The 13,390-nt window shown below is 43.3% G+C and overlaps 1 protein-coding gene across 2 annotated transcripts in view; it reads left to right on the top strand.

The window, feature by feature from the left end:
* The first annotated feature begins 1,716 nt into the window (after nt 1–1,716).
* The window catches only part of SCAF11 (SR-related CTD associated factor 11), a 47,616-nt gene continuing 35,942 nt past the window's right edge, over nt 1,717–13,390 (top strand). For both annotated transcript variants that reach the window (XM_080630041.1, XM_080630042.1), the window contains exon 1: nt 1,717–2,070. The gene's annotated coding sequence lies outside the window, so the exon portion shown is untranslated. The remainder of the gene's footprint in view (nt 2,071–13,390) is intronic.

Below are 13,390 nucleotides of genomic sequence, written 5' to 3' on the forward strand. Positions count from 1 at the left end.
CAGCCACCTCTCTTCAGTTTGCCTGGCTCTTCTGTGCAACATGATCTGTGCAGTACGAGTAGATGACAGCAACGCCTTCATGACTTGCGATAGCAGCAGTGGATACCAAGGCTTTCTCTGCATCTGTGAGTCCCAAGTGACTCAGTAGTCATTTTAATTAAAAGACTCAACGGTAACAAGTAATACACACAGCAGTTCTGTATAGTATGGCCTCCTTGCAACAAAACCTTACCTCTGTGGCTGGCTAGTCAAACACACAGCTGGTTTTCTGCTACTGTTCCCCCTTCTTAATTGCTTCAGTGTATCGTGCTAGGGTCATTGCAGATTTTGATCTGTTCAAAACACAGCACTGAGTCATCTTTGTAACAGGGCTTTCTTTAATCCCAACCTTCAAAATCCTTTCTTTAGATGATCTCATTGAGGATTTGGAGAGTTCATTAAGCTTAATAAATTAAAGTCAGATTTACCATAAACATTTCATCTCCATTCATAAGCCTGTGCTTTCCAACCTATGGCTACAGTCTTGCTTCTTCATCAATTTCCCTGCAGTCTGCTAATGAATCCAGTCTTTTCCTTTCTTCCTGTGACTCTTTTACACGCTGTCCCCACAGGCTGCTCTTCGTTAATTCACGTTCTTCCGAGTTAATCCTAAATTAATACTTCATCAGTAATCATGGCAACTAAGAAGATGTCGTCATTCTTGTTTGACGCTGATAACACATTGTGCTTCACTCAGGCTGCAACAACCTCATTCCGGCCGCGAAGAGACGCTCAACCAAGCCTGCGTACTTGGGGCAGCTGCTTCCCCTTCGCTGTGGGTTGTTGCTATGGCAGATGCGTTGCCCTGGGGGCTTCAGCTTAGGGTCTGGCGCTCCCCACAGCGCCCCACTGCTTCCGACACCGTGCGCAGGAGCTATGGGCACACTCACGCAGGCTGGCAGTGCCGTGATGGAGTTGTATAAAGAGGACTGGTGTGCAACAGATGCTGCCGCATTGAACAACTTTCTGTTCGCTGTTACCAGGATGTATGACCCTATATGAAACTGCTCTAAAAACACCGGCTATACAAACAGATAAGAACTAAACCTCGCTACTTCCGTGCGGCCCACAAGCCCCAATCACCACTGACCCCACCCCAGGCACTCCCGAGGCGCACAGCGGGATCCGCGCCGCCGTCATCCCCTCACAGCGTCGGTTCCGGTGCCTGACCGCAAACACACGGGGACTGCACCAGCACCCCTGTGGAGGCATCCGGCCCCTCGCCCCACGGCCGCCATCGCCCCGACTGGCTGGGCCTATGCCCGACGGCCATCCCCACCGCGCCCTCCCGTGGTGCTGGGCTGCCGCGGCCTCAGGGCTCCGGCCAACGCTGCCTGTCTCTGGTGTAATTAAAACGATAATTAAAAATAGCAATTAAAAACAAGCCACTCAGGGCGCACCCACGGCGCGGCAAGATGACGTCACCGCCCGGGCATCCCTCGGCCACCGCCGCGCCGCCGCGCCGCCACCAGGGGGCGCACCCGCCCGCGATTAGAGACCCCGCCCCGCCCCGGCCCCCGCTCACCCTCTTCCCATTGGCTCCTCGCTGGCGGGCGGCGGTGGCAGATCACGTGTCCTCCCCTTCCCGCCTGCCCCCCCCCCCCGCCTTCAACCTGCCGCCGGAGGACTGATCCCACAATGCTCCTGCCGGCGGGGCGGGGCGGTTTGGAGGCGTCTCGGTGGTGGCTGCGTCGCCCGCCCGCCGCCACGCCACCGCCCCCTCTCCATAGACACCCCCCCCGCCCCTAGGCGGAAGGCGGCCCGGCAGCGCCCCCCTGCGGCCCCCACCGGCGCTGCCCACTGCCGGCCGCGCGAGGACATGTGGCCGGGCGGGCGCTGAGCGGGGCCCCGCCGCGCAGAGCCCGCCTCGCCTCACAACCGAGCGACCGGGCGGGCACACGCTCCTCGGCCGTGGTGGCCGCCGCTCCCGGAAGCCCCGAGGAGGAGCGAGGAATCGCAAAGAGCCGGAGCCTCCGCTCCGTGCGGGCGGCCGCGGAGCAGTGACCGTGCGAGGGGACTCCGTGGCGCCAGGTGAACACCGGGACCAGGGCCAGGGCGGGCGCCTCCCTCAGAGTCTCTGTGTGGCGGCTGAAAAGTGCTCGGGGCCATTCCCCGGCAGCGGGCAGGGGCAGGGTGCCGGCGGGCCGGGCGGAGGGAGGGAGGGAGGGGAGGGGAGGGGTGCGGGCGGTGCTGCCATCCCGCTCTGGCCGGGGCCTTCGCCTCTGGTGGCAGCCCGCCTGGCTCGAGTGCCCTCTTCCTCCCGCCGGGCAGAGGGCGGGATTTGCTGTTGGTCTCGGGCTTCCCCCCTTCTTGTCCCCTCCTGTCGCTGCCCGCGTCGTGGCGCCGGCCGTGTGGGTGACCTGGCCCGGTACTGGCTGTCGGCCGCTGTGACAGGCCGCTGCGGGCGGGGGGGGGGGGGGCCGGCTCCCGCCAGCCTCGTTTCCCGAGGCGAGAGAGGAAACAAAGGGGGCGACCGGGGCCAGCGGCCGTGCCCCGGAGACCGCCGGCTCCCTCCGCGCTGACGGCTGCTATCGGGGCACGATGACCGGCAGCCCTGCCTGCCCGGTGATCCGTGAGCCGGGCGGCCGCAGGGACCTTCCCGCCGCGGCGCTGGCCTGAGCAAAGATCCCGGCCCGGGGCGGCAGCGCTGTCCCGCCGCTTCCCGGGGTTGCAAATACCGGCAGCGGCGGCTGCGAGGAGCAGGAGTTAGCGGAGACTTCGCAGTTGTGGAGGAAGTTGCACGGAGAGGCTGTGCTTAAAGCCCGGCTCAGCTGTTGTGGCATCGCGACTGATTTAAACAGCAGTCAAGTTGCACAGAGTAACACTGAAGCCTGGATGTGGTGCGGTTATCAAGCCAGTGAGGCTCCAGCCCTGCTTGTGGTTTAGAGTACATTGTGTCCTAGTTATTTCTTTTTTCCCTTTGGTGAGTATTAAAGATTATTATTATCCTGAGCCTCGAATGTAACTTATCTTTGAGAAGCTGCCTCCACGTTTAGAACTTAAGAACAGTTTTGGTAGGAGTAGAACTGGTCCCCTTCCTCTCGCTGTTCTTTTATTTTAGACTGCTAATTAATTATAAACTTTCAGGAAGAATGACATAACAAAAGGGGCCAAGTAGCTACTGTTTGTTTATCAGTAACTAGGTACTGCTGGCGAAGAATCATTTATTTGAAATGCTAAGAGATGGTGAAAGCTGTTCACAACTAATTAATTATATAATGGAATGTCTCTGATTATTCAACAGCTATTTTAAGGTTGTAATTTTATAGCTTCAATAACATTTAAAGGAGCTCTAGCTAACTTAGTGTCTGATGTTACGTTTGCATATCACTAATGTGTTGGGGCTCTTAATTTTCTTTCAGTGAATAATAGTTTTAAGTGAAGCATAATCTAACTTGTGTGCATTTCTGCGTGGGTATTCAAACTGTCGCGCATGGAAGAAGGAGGATGGCTGAAGTCTTTAGACACTTATCATGGATTCTTTCGATCTTAGCATAAATAAATACTAGGCTTCTTAAAAGAAATGACAGGATGACAAAAGAATAGCTGTTATTTGGTTGATTATATGTGGTAATCTATGTCTCTGTATTATGTGGAAAGCTGTATTTAGAGATTCACAGGATTAAAAAAAAATGGATAGCATCCTCTGCAATGACATGGAAAAGACTTGGATATGACCCCAAGTACTTTTTCAAACGTTTCCTTTAGAATTTGTAGGAAGATAATGTTTGTTGTGTTTTCCTTGGATGAGAAATAGTTGGGGGAGGGGCTATTTAGGCTCTTAGTCACAATGTTAAATCTTTTGCAGCTTTCCTTTCAGTGGTTTACATTTGTTGATGTGTCAATTTCCAGAGTGATAAAAGGCCCAAATAAAGAAATCCATCAATTTTTTTTCACGTTCCACTTGCCTTGAAGTCTGCTTGTAAATTAGCAGAACAGACAACTGTTTTGTGGCCTGGGGGGGTGAGGGGAGTGGGGTGGAAATCTCTCTCTTCCAAGTAGTCTTCAAAGAGAATGGTTTTTCAGGCCTTCTTTAGTAGCAGGTTTATGGGTTCACTAGTTTATCTTGTTATTTGTATTACCTTTACATTTGGGAATACTTCTCCAGGAATTTGGAGAAGTATTTGAAGAAGAATTTGAAATCTCTAGTGCTTGAACACAGTGTGAAGGTTGTTGAGTTTGATTTCACAAGGAGATGTAAGTTTGTCTTATTTTCCAGTTATTCAGCTATTGCTTTTGAAACATACAGATAATAGTTTCTTTGTTCTTTCAAGTTACTGTAGTTTGACACAGTTGATGCATGACTTCTACCCTCTGGTTTTCTAAAACTTGTAGATGGTTCTGCTCATGATGTGTGATGGTTCTGTTCTGGGTACAAACATTTGTTGTTGTTTTCCTGTTACAGGGATTCTTTGTAGAATGTTCTCAGTTTTCCACTATCCTCACTTTTCCACTGTGTAAAACTAGAAATTATTAAAGTTGGCTTTATTTAGTAATTAAAGGGTAAATTTATTTCAGTTGGATTGGATATAAGGAAGAAGTTCTTTACTGTTAAGGTGGTGAGGCACTGGAATGGGTTGCCCAGGGAAGTTGTGAATGCTCCATCCTTGGCGGTGTTCAAGGCCAGGTTGGACAAAGCCTTGGGTGGCATGGTTTAGTGTGAGGTGTCCCTGTCCATGGCAGGGGGGTTGGAACTAGATGATCTTAAGGTCCTTTCCAACCCTAACTATTCTATGATTCTATATTTAAACATACATTATATTGGAAGGGAGGGGACAGATTCCACCACTGCTGGAAAAAGTCTGATGGACTGACTTGCCATACCTACACTATAATTCTTGGATCTGACAGTTCACTGTTCACTGCTGGGATTTTTTTTGCCAGCAGTCCAAGGTGAGGGAGAAAAAAATGTTCTTCCAGTTAATAGTAACAAAACCATGCAGTCCAGTTCCTGCTCATAGCTGAACTGATTATTTGTTGTGGTCAACCATTGTATCAAGTTGTCTGAATGAGTTCTGAAATGGTTACAGCTAATCTGCTAAACCATTTTAAGATTAAGGTTTTATAAGTCTCAGCATTGCCCAAATATTTTTTGTTCCCCCCCCCGCCCAGTTGAAGATACAGTGTTAAACAGGTTGATACTTTAACCCTTTTTCTGTAGTCATAAATACCAGGAGGCTCTAATGTGCATATTCTTTAAAGCACTTCTCCTTCATGGCTTTTCAGCAGTGTAAGCATGTTTTGTTTCATCTGTATGTACTAGTCCACCTTGCCTTGGAGGTTAGCATCCTTTATCTGAGAGGATATGAGTGCAGTGACATTGTGTCTTCTTTTCCCTACTTGTTTGATCTCTTTGTACCCAGAAGTTGAGGATATGGACACAGCTTACATGCAGAGGGCTGTGAACATCTCTGATTTGGGTTTGGAAGTTGCTTAGTTTTGGTCCCTTGAACTGCTTGAGTAGGGCGATTCTGTTGTGTAGGAAGTTAGCTATGGTTGTAAAATAACAAATGGAGAACTACAGCCACTGGAAGATGGAAGGTGAATGCACAGCTGCCTTTCTGTTCCCTGAAGCTGCAGCTCTGCTATCCTGAACAGTTATCCATCACCTCTGCATGTTGGTCTGTTGAAGCGCCAAAGGCACAATATTGGAAGGGTCCTCAACAGTTGAATGTGCATAATTAAGTATTTTAGTGGCCCATACCAGATTCAACAAGTAGTTTTTCTAATAGGAATTGGATATTTTTGTTTGTTTTTATATAAAAGTGCCAAGGAAATTGCCTTATACTTTTAAAAACATTCAGGTTTTCTACATCTTATTTTTATGGCACATCAGATAATTTTCCTCAAGACTTAGATGGAGAAAGAAATTAAATTTAACCAAATGTGGAAGTTGTCACTCCTAGGCTGGGGAAAGTAACTGCCTTGATAAAGGATTATCAAAATACTGCATTTAATTATGTGTAAGTAGGCAAGATTAAAATTATCTTTGTGTAGAATGCATTTATTCGGGTAACATATTACTCCCGCATCTGTAAGCATCCGTGCCTTACACTTATGTATGTTGTGCTAAAATGAGTATTTTCTCCCATTCATTCTTTATTATCAAGTAGTACTATCTTACAGATTATTCTAATGAATGGTAGTATACTCTTTTTTTTCTTTCCCCATGAGAACATAAAGTTTGAATTTTAACTCAGGAGCACTTATGGAATGCTCCATGAACTCAATGTTCAGCAAACATGAAAAAGTAACATTCTAATTTTATGTTTCTGTGGCCAGTGGTATTTCTTCTTAACTTCCTGAGATTTTTGTGTATAAATATCCTGAGATTTTTGTGTATAAATATAAACTCAGTCATTTTTAGAGAGAATTGGGAAGACCAAGAAATGTGTCTTCCAGAAGCTGTTTTATAAAGCCTAATACTGTGGTAAATTGCAGTATCTGATTACTTTTTTCTAACAGACACTAATAGTAATGTCTGTCTTAATGCAGTTTTTATTTAAGGATTAGTGAACTCCCATTAAAATGCAATCTTTGTTCCACTGTTGTTTGGTCTGTAAGTACTGCTTAACTCTGATCTGCCTTCAAAGGTACTATCTGTGAGTAAACCCAAGTGATGAATTTAATGATGTTTGGAATTTTTCCAAGCTAGTACAAAATTACTTGGAAACGTCAAGTGAGTTGTGTGTTGTCTTTTTGCTTACCACCTGGCTTTTGTTAGACTGCCAGCAGTAATAAGAATGTGAAATTCTATGGGTTCAGTGTCTGACAGAAATCTTCATATATGTGCATAACTTAGATAGCAGCACAGGCCAAACTGCAGCATGAAGACTTCTACCTTTCTTGGTGCTCCACTGGAGAGATAGAGACCCTTGCAACAAACTGAGCTGTACTGATATTCAAAACTTGAGGTTTAAGGTACAATCTGAAGGTAGATGTGCAGTCTTATTTGGGCTTCAGCAATTCTGGACATGGAGGAACAACAGAATTCTTCTCTGCTTTCTGTACAACCACTGAATAAGCACTTGTACACAGCTTTGCTTTTTTTTAAACATACTTGGTTTATTACTTGTGATGTGAAAGGCAGTGACTCCTGTGGATATATAGCTGTAATGGAAAGTAATTGGAAGTCTTATGAAATGGTTGGGGAAAAGCAGTTTGTAAGGACTACCTTGAACTCATTGGAGTTTTGTTTTAGAGATGTTACCAAATAAAATTACCTAGAACAATGATGGTAAAGTATATTCTTCTCTCTAAACCTATGCAACTGTGATTTTTACAGTGTGGTTTCATTAGCCCAAACAGGAAAGGCATCTTACAGAACTCTTGGATAAGTCAGTTGTTATCAGTGATTGTGTTGTGGTTATTCTGGAAAGAAACTTTGAATGAGAATGGGGTTCATCACTGGCAGGAGATTCTAGTATTGCTGATGCAGGAAGCTTCAGTTCTTTTTGAAGCCTTGCAATGAGATAGAATAATCAAGTACAACAAAACCTAGGTTGGTTACTTAAGGATTCACAGTAAAGTACCATTTTTTAATAGGTAATTTCTTGATGCCATCTATATAGTAAAAGCAACCCAAAATGGTGATCAGGTTTTTCTATTAGTATGCTCTCTTCACAAGTTGAAAGGAAAGGTGGTGCATCTCAGGTTCTATTTTCAAGCTCAGATTTGGGTTTTCTCTCTTACATGGTTAAGAGTTTCTGTTACCTTTTGTGTGTTGCTGCTGGTGTTAAGGAAACCTTTTCTCACATACCTGTCTTCCATTCCTGATTATGTTTTTCTAGCTTTATTTTAGCTATCATGAAAATGATCGCTGAGTAAGTGCTGTGAAAGCAAGATCAACAGTAATTGAAACTGCTTAATCCCCATCTATCTACTACTTCTGGAATGATATGTAATGCATTGTTATTCTTCAAATATTGTTGGAGTTCTTGTGCAAAGTACAGTTACACTTAAAATTATTTCAGTTGTCATAAATTCCTTATTTTTCCCACCATTTTCCAAAAATAAAGCATTTCTTTTTGCTGGAGATTTGTGGGAGGTTAGTGTAGGGTTTTGACCTAAGCTTATAAAGTACTGTTATTCAAAGTCAAAAGAAGCTTTAGGACCATGTTTCTGACACCTAGTGCTTCGTCTAGTGCTTTTTCTAAAAAAGTATGCCTCTGAGAGACAAAATGTATTTTTAAATGGCTGTGTAACTTTCTTTTTGTTTGTTTTTGAATCAAGGTCTGTGTATTTCACATGTAAGCTGAAAATACTTTTTATGGAAACTTTTTTTTTTTTTTAATACCAAAATAATAGGTTATATTACTAAACTCTTGGTTTGATGCTTAGAATGAAAGAACAGCATGCTTTTAACAGAAGACTCAAATTCGGTATATTTTTATCAAATGTATGTGTATGATTCTATGCCATTTTTTTTGTAGTGCATTTTTTACATTTCAGTAAATCCATAAAATTACAGAGAAGCCTTTACATTGCTTAAATTTTGTTAGAGGTATGCCCTTCAGTTTGCAGGGATTTGACATTTGGAAGCTGAGAAGTAAGACCACCATGATTTGGGTGAAAGAATAAGGCCAGTCTGTAATGGGACAATAGCATGCTATGTCTTCCTTAGCTGGTTTCAGCTCTGTTCTTTGGCACAATATACTTTTCTAATCACCTACCACTCTGATTTTGTTGCCCAGTTAATTTTTTGTATATCAAGTGTGCTTCTTGCTATTGCTACTGCCCCTGAGCTTTTCGTTTGAGTTCAGTCTTACTCCATTAGTTTTGCCCACCATTTTGTCTCCCACTGTTAAAAAGAAGTAGGTTTTCCAGTGCTGTCTTTGCAAGGTCTTCTGGTTCAGCTCGTGCATCCCTGGTGTTTAAATCCAGTTATTTGGGTATGTTTAGGATGGTATTAAGAAAAATAAAGATGGTCTTCCTAGTTTCTTTAGCATCAGAGAAATGATTGCAACAAGTCCTGCTGTGTTGCCATAGCACTGGCTGAAGTATGCTCATTCATCTTGTGAGAATGTTGCATGTGCAGTGTAGCAATGGGATAGGAACTTGAAATTATTAGTATATACTAAGCACAGATCCAGTTTATGGGAAAATAAATGCAATGACTAGTAACAATGTCTCCAGTAAATGCAAACTTGTTTTTCCCAGATCTGTGACATGGCTAGATTTGGAATGGTTGCTAGTGTGGAAAGCATGTTCTTGATCTTAGTGACCCACTGCCAAATATCTGCTCTTTGGTGGAAAGCATGAAAACACCAGTGAGTGCTTCCAAGTGGCTGGAAAAAGTACTCTTTTTTTTTTTTTTTTTTTTTAAGCTGTTCTTGGAAATGGCTGACCCTTTTTTGCTGACTTTGGTATGTAACGCTATCCCTTCCAGCTGCAAAAGCATGCATGTGACTAAGGACCCTCAGCAGCGGAAGGCAAGGTCAGGAGTTTATGCTGATTTGATTTAGTTGCTTGGACCATGTGCACCATGACAGTAGTACCTAATCCCTAATTAGTTCCTGTTATTTCTAAATCTCAGTTTCATCCTGTTTAGTCAGATTACTTAAAAGAAACACCTAAGTGCTGAACTGTATGTTTTGTAAGAGAATGTTATAAATTATATGTACACTGTTTTTCATATTTCTTTGTATTATGTTAATCATTATATAGTACTTCAGTGTTTTATTAATCAGTATATGAAACAGCATGACTTAGCCCCTGGCGTACACGTGTGTCATCCCTACGGTGGTGTTTGTGCTATAATGTTGCTTCTGTTGGGAGTCTTATCGTACACATACACATGTGAAACAGCAGGGAATATTACCTTCTTTTGCAAGTACTGGTTTGGAAAGCAAAATACATAAATGTAAAAATACATTTCATCATCTTATATCAGTCTTTAGAAGATTCTGTTTATCCTGTCTTCTGTATAAATGAAGCTGTTTTTTTTTCTGGGGGGAATTAACCATGCTTCCTATGAAGTGTTTTGTCTTAGGGTTCTCATGGACCCAGCCCTGCACTTCTGTAAAGATTGAGTCTGTCATTATCTTGTATAATACAGAATATCTTTGGAAAGCAGTGTTAGGAGTGGCAGCCTTAGTGAGGAGTTATCATGCAAAATTGCCTTAGTTCAGTGTTCAGGAAAACTGCACAGCTTTGTCCTCGCTGCCTTTGCATTGTCAAGAGCTGACAGAGGCTTGAGTAACCTAGTTTGTCCTGTGGCAGAGTGCATCAGGGTTTTCTCACAAACTTGAGTAATGTCCCTAAAGAGCCAGTAGGGATGCACACATAGCTTTAAATTGCAGGTTAGATTGATCAGCATAGGACTTTGAATCAAATGAGACTGCACTGTGACAGCTAACTCCCCAAAGTGCTTTTTTAACTTCTTCCTTGCTGACTAGTAAGTTTAACTTCATCTAGTTCTCAGTCTGCCAATTGAATTTGCCTAAGCAGTGGGCCGTCTTGGTTGTCAATGGTCACCCTGAACTTTCTGATAGTATAGAGCTGTCATTTCACTAAACTTTGGCCTGTAATGTCATGTGGTCTGGTGAGTAACCTCCCAGCTGCCGACTGATGCTGAAAGTGCTGGAGGGATAATTGGTTTTGATTGAAGTACAGTTTCTCCTTCCTGCTTACTGGGTATGAGCCCTTAAAATGAGTTCAGAGCCATTCAAAACTTCTAGGATAGATGTATTCTAGTGGAACAAAGTATTTTATGGTTGATAGTGCAGGAAGATGAAAATTAAATTTGCCTGCTGTAGATGGTTATTCCTCAGTGCCAGTAAGGTAACTAGTTTAATACCAAACTCAAATTTGTCATGTCTGAGAGGTGCTAACTGCTGTGCAAGCTTGTAATCAACGTTCTTTCACTTCATGAGCTTTCTCAGAAAATGGGGCTCAGCCTTGTGTGATAGAGTGGTGAGAACTGATACTTACAGGGAAACTGTCTTCAGTGTGTTTTTGACAAAGAGAATTAATATCCCTTTGATGCTTTAACTGTTCTGGTCAAACATCATACCTCTTCTGGCTTGCGGAAGTATCAGTCTTTATGTGGATCATCCCACTAGTTATGTGGATGCTCCTGCTTCTGACGAGCAAATCAGCCCTGGCATGGGTGTCATGTTTTGGGGAGGAGGGGCGATACAACAGTGTTTCACAAACCTTGGTGCCTTGTGTTGTCTGTGCCTGTTGTCTTTAGTTATCTACTACTTAAGAGTGATAAAATGGCTCACTGTTTTGGATGATTTCTTGGGATGGGATTTAGAATTTCACTGAAGGCTGTGATAGCTTTACTGTCAGTTGGCTTTTAGCACAAGGTTTTTGAGTTTGTTGTTTTGTTACTGCTTGTTTTCCAGTGCTAATGGTTCATCTGTAATCTACATCCTTATTTTTCTTTATTATTAGCTAAAACCTGGCTACTTTAGGAAGGAGAGGAATGTGAAGCCTGGTAGATTGGGGGCCAGCTGCATGACTGAGATTTTGAGGTGAAGAGAGGTGCTTGTGCCATATATGAGTTTCCCAGTACAGAGAGAGACGGAAAGTTCCTTAGTAGATACCTGTTGATGATACGAACTTTGTTACTATCTTCAGTTTTTCATATGGGTAAATCTGTTATGTTTTGTGTTTCTTTTGGGTTTGATGATAACTCTTAAGAACATTAAATCAGCACCATGCTGTTAGAAGTATTAACAACAAAGTACAAGTTTTGTGATATAAGTACATTGCCCTTTTTTTCCAAGCTGGTAGTCTGTCTGTTTAGTTCTGTGTTGTGCTGAAGGTTTTTGGATAGGAACTTTTGTAAGTAGAGCTAGAACACAGTTATTTACCGTTAGACATCTGAATAACCTATGATGAATAAAGTATTCATTAGGTACTGTTAGTAATTGTAAAATACTAAAGAAACTTGTGGATCATCATGACTTGGCATGGCATGGATACACGAAATGGTACTGCAGACACTGACCACTTCATACTGCCCAGTAAACAAAAGTGTTTTAAATGCTAGACTGTAGAGTTCAATCTGATCTGTAGCAGCACTTCAGCATGTAACATTCTGTAGAAGACTTGGTGTGTCCCCCACTGTTTATAGAATATTCTCAAATATGTAAGGTCTTATAAAATGACATCTTTCTTACTGCCTTGATGTTTTGCCTGTGTCTTGCAGGTACTCTTTTGTTAAACTTCAGTGAGGAACATTGCCTACTCCCTTGAGTTACCATGAAAAGTTCTCTATTGCAGATTTTGAGCCAGTTTATGATTATAAGCTTTATACAGGAAGGAAATTACCTTGTGTGTGTGTCCACTGAAAGGTTCTAATTCCTCCTTTAAGTTCCTGTCTCTTTGGATGGTCAGACAGGTTGCTGGATGGTAATTACTGCATCTGAGCCACAGCAGCAGTTTTTCAAGCTGTATTTGCACATTTCTATTGAGTTGTGCATGCCTTCCTCACTTAGGAGGCAGTTATGATGTTTTCCTGTATACTTCTGTGAGTGCTGTCTGGACATGAGCATCCAGAGCTGCCATTCGGTTTGTTATTGTTGAGGTGGCCACAGAAATGAAAGCATTGAATCTAGCACAGATATAGCTGTAGCCACAGCATCTACAATGTAAGTGCGCTTGTCAGTGTCTTGCTGCTAGAATGTGGAAAAAGAATTCCTGAGCAGGATATCCACTGCAATGCTTTGTTTTTTTAAATTTCTGCTTAGGGAAGGAGAAGGTTGGCAGAAGGCAGTGTACTGCTCAGAATGGTATAATTCTAGCTGTTTTCCAGCCATTTGTCTTTAACAGTTTTCTTCTGTGACTTTATCTTGTTTTCATGGATTTGGCAGGTAATATAGGTACTGCCGTGTCCTTGAAGGGGGCAGTTTGACAACAAAGTCTTAGCTATTCTAGCACCTTGCCACTGCCAAAAGGGGCAGTCGCGTTTCATGTCTTTCCTCCCCCTCTCCTGTTCTGTCACTTGCAATGTCTTTGGCAGACACGTGGCTCTTAGCTGAGTCTGCTCACCATCACTAGTGGTGAGAAACAGAGCTGCTTCTTTTGGTGGCAGCAAGCTGTTAGATTAGATTAGCTTTCTTGGGTAATTGCATCCTTAAAGCGTCTGGAAAGAGTCTTTAAATCAGCAGTGTCTCCTTGCTTGAATAGCACTGATTCTTTCGAAGACACTGGATCAACATGAATAGGCTTAAACCGCCTATAGAAGAAGGTTTTTCTTTCTATTCCCCGAAGTATGGTGCTGGTCTCTTTTCTTTGTCTTCACCTTTGTTGATTCTGTGGCATTCCATTTGGGAATGCAGACAAGGTGCAATTTGAGCATACAAAGAGTAGAGATCCCTTTATCTTTTGAGTGTGCTTA

Source organism: Psittacula echo (assembly GCF_963264785.1).
Source record: "Psittacula echo genome assembly, chromosome: 1".
In the NCBI taxonomy this organism is placed as follows: Eukaryota; Metazoa; Chordata; class Aves; order Psittaciformes; family Psittacidae; genus Psittacula; species Psittacula echo.